This window comes from Pinus tabuliformis, chromosome 8 (genome assembly GCF_031772625.1).
Source record: "Pinus tabuliformis cultivar Carrire ecotype Pingquan chromosome 8, CPIR1, whole genome shotgun sequence".
NCBI classification, from domain to species: domain Eukaryota; kingdom Viridiplantae; phylum Streptophyta; class Pinopsida; order Pinales; family Pinaceae; genus Pinus; species Pinus tabuliformis.
In genome coordinates, this window is record NC_142294.1 from 779,013,508 (window position 1) to 779,017,034 (window position 3,527).

At 36.3% G+C, this 3,527-nt stretch overlaps 1 pseudogene; it reads left to right on the top strand.

Moving 5' to 3' along the window:
• The first annotated feature begins 703 nt into the window (after window positions 1-703).
• LOC149237907 (putative LRR receptor-like serine/threonine-protein kinase IRK) lies at window positions 704-2,590 on the top strand (annotated as a pseudogene).
• Window positions 2,591-3,527: the final 937 nt, after the last annotated feature.

The window sequence follows — 3,527 nt, forward strand, 5'->3', positions numbered from 1 at the left end:
AAGTTAGTGTAGAAGAGTAAGAAGAAAGGCTCTATAGTTGTGAGAGCAAAGGCCTAGAGTAGTGTTTGCAACTGAGTCCACAGGGAAGTCTTGAGTCTGTAAGCTTAATTGAATATTAATAAAGAATATTGTGGCAGAAATACCTGTGATTATCTCTTTAATTCTATTATGTATGAATGCACTTATGCTGTGATGAATAATGGTTCTATGAAATAATGATGTATTGATGCGCGAATTTACTTGATTTATATTGTTATACGAACACAAATGATGTTAAGTGATTACGTGAAGATTATATAGTTGTATGTTAAAGTTATCGAACACTTAAGCAAATCTGAGTAAATATGGGATTAAGAGTAATCTACAAGGTACGTAAGTAGTTAAGTCACCTGCTCAATTTCCACATAAGCCAATTGTAGACCTTCGCGGAGGTCTAGAGGCTGATTAAAGGTAGTTACATTGATAAGCCATAAGGGCTTATCGATCTGTGCGAGGTTAGATTTAGGGTACAAAATGACAACACGTTTATCTTTGGGTGTGGAAACTTGGTCCCAGTATCCTCCCATACTGCTTCGGGTAGGACTTCAGTCTGTGCTCCGTGGATTGATGCCAAAAGGGACAACAGTGTAGGGATTTGTTTGGCACAACTAAGTATGAACCTAGGTCAAGACCCATTAATCCAACATCCTTCCTACTAAATGTTATGCTCATAAATGTATCATATAGTAATCTCTGTAGACCCATTCTAGAATCTTTACTAAGTTGTAGTAGGCTTTACTCAGTTTATTTCAGTAGGAATGGCTTTACTGGAAGCATTCCTGGTGAGTTTTTTTTGTTGGGTTTACAAAACATATATCCATCATGAAATTTTCTTAGTGGAAGCATTCTCCAAGATGGTTCACAAAATTATACCAATTTATGGAAGAACTAGATTTTTCACATAGTAGGTTGAGTGGGGAAATATCTCCATAAATCACTCAGTGCTCCAATTTAAAGCTATTGAACTTCTCATATAACGTTATCACCTCAAATATTATGTCGTAGATTGGTAATTTGAAGTCATTGGTGTCTTTGGATCTAAGTTACAATCATATGTTTGGAGCCATACATGTGGGACTTGGTAATGCCAATGCTCTTTTAGTGTTGCAACTGATGGAAATTTCTCATCTCAATGAATTCCTGCAGAAATTGGTGAATGTTCATGTTTGGCTTTGTTGAGCTTGGAAAACAATAGTTTGACTGGAAATGTACCCAAGTAATTATCCAAGTTGAGTCGACAGATAAAGCTTAATTTGGCAATCAACAATCTTACTGGAGAATTACCCTAGCAATTAGGGAACTTGGGTCATCTATTATGGGTAACCATTTCACACAACAAACTTAAAGGGAGGATACCAAAAATATGTATATTAAACACATTAAACAAGACTTATTTCAAAGAAAATGTAGGCCTATGTGGATCGGGAGTGAATGTTACTTGTCCCATGGTTATGCCTAACCCAATAGTTATAAATAAAAATACAAGAGGGAGTCCAACCGGAGGAGGAATTCATGTGATTAGATATACACAAGCGGAATTGTGATATCTGCAGAAGCTAAGATTGCAAGAATATTTGTAGAATTTTAATATCTGCAAAAGTGTTTCTATAATAATTGCAATATCTGCAGCAAGTACGATTGCATTTGGTGTCGTTGTTGTGACTATATTGAATATAAAAGAACATTCCAATTCAAAATCGATGAATCTTATGCTTGATAGATTTTCTCAGTCCCCATCCACTGATATGGCTCTAGGAAAACTGGTTATGTTTACACCGAACTTTGATCATGCATCTACGGATTGGATAACTAGTGCTCACGCGTTTATTAACAAATATTGTGAGCTTGGAAGGGGAGGTATTTAAATTGTGTTCAAATCAATCCTAGGGGATGGGTGAGTAGTTGCTATAAAGAATATGATGGTTTCAAATTTGGTTAAATCACAAGAATACTTTGAGAAGGAGATAAAACTTTTGCACAAAGTCAAGCATCCAAATATAATGAATTTGCAAGGCTACTTTGTACACCTCAATTATAGCTTCTTATATATGACTAGATTCAAAGTGGAAGTTTGTATAGTCAACTCCATGAAATATCCCAAATATATCCCCAGTTAAGTTGGTCAAATTGGTTTAATATAGCTATGAGGAGTGCAATGGGGCTTGCACATCTTCACCATGCTTGTAGACTACCAGTCATACACTATATCATAAAATCCATCAATATTTTGCTCGATGAGAATTGCAACCCTAAAGTTGCAAATTATGGCCTTGCAAAGTTGTTTCCCATGCTTGATAGATACATTCTTAGTAGAAAAATACAGAGCGCATTAGGATATATGGCACCCGAATTTTCTTGTGAGAGCCTTAAGATAAATGAAAGATATGATGTGTATGGATTTGAGGTGTTGTTGTTAGAACTTGTTACAGATATAAGGCCACTTGAATATATGGAGGATGATGTTGTGATCATATGTGACAATGTGTGGTCATTACTAGATGAAGGAAAGGCACTAACTTGTGTGGATTCAAATTATTTTGCAAGTCAATAGAGGAATGTAACTTATTTAAGAAGAATGGGAATGCAACTTACTTATGTGCCTAATATTGATGGAAGAATGAGATTCCTCTACTAAGGGTTGAGATGGCTCAACATAAGGCTATGCTAAGTTTGAAGGTGCAGATTTGGTAGTAGGTGACTACTGTTTCTTTGAGTTATCTTGCTCATGATCCATGGTGTTGTGCTGGAAATCCTTTCTCTAGACAAAAATGATCCCTCTATTCCTATGGGAGGATCTAACAACAAACTGGATAAATATGTGCAAGCTTTCCTAGTTTATACTAGAAATCACAAAAGAGGATAGATGACCTACCTCACTCTGATGTTAAAAGACGTTGGTGTCATCCTTTATTCTTCCACTTCCAAGCTCAATATCCTCTTTGCCGATGTAGATGAATACCTACAAGGAAAATCATGTGGAGACAAGAAATGCATACATAGAAAAAACTATCCCAATATAAACCATATAACGGATAAAGTATTATACTAAATGAGCAATGATAGACACATTTATGGAAAGAAAACACATAATGTATTATAAATAGAATGGTAAAGGGAGCATTACAACCACTTAAGCCTTGATGTTGGAAGCCTCCTTTAGGTGATTTTCCAAGTCCTAGCCTTAAACTTGAAGCACTACTGTCTCCTTAGCGAAATGGGCAACATTCAGGCATAGTTCAACACTAAGAAGGCAATCAAGCAATAGCCAACCAGTTGTGGATAGTAGGGATCTCATTTATAGGGAAGGAGAGGGAGTTAAGGATCCATAAAAGGAGGGATAGGTTCCAAAACTCAAGGGAAAGATCCATGAAATTAGGGTCAAGGACCAAGAATTGGAGATCTCTCTCTAATCCTTATTCACCTGTAACCAACTCACCGTTCTTGAGACTTCTAGTAAGAGAAGCTTCTCCTCCACTTTAGGAAAAGAT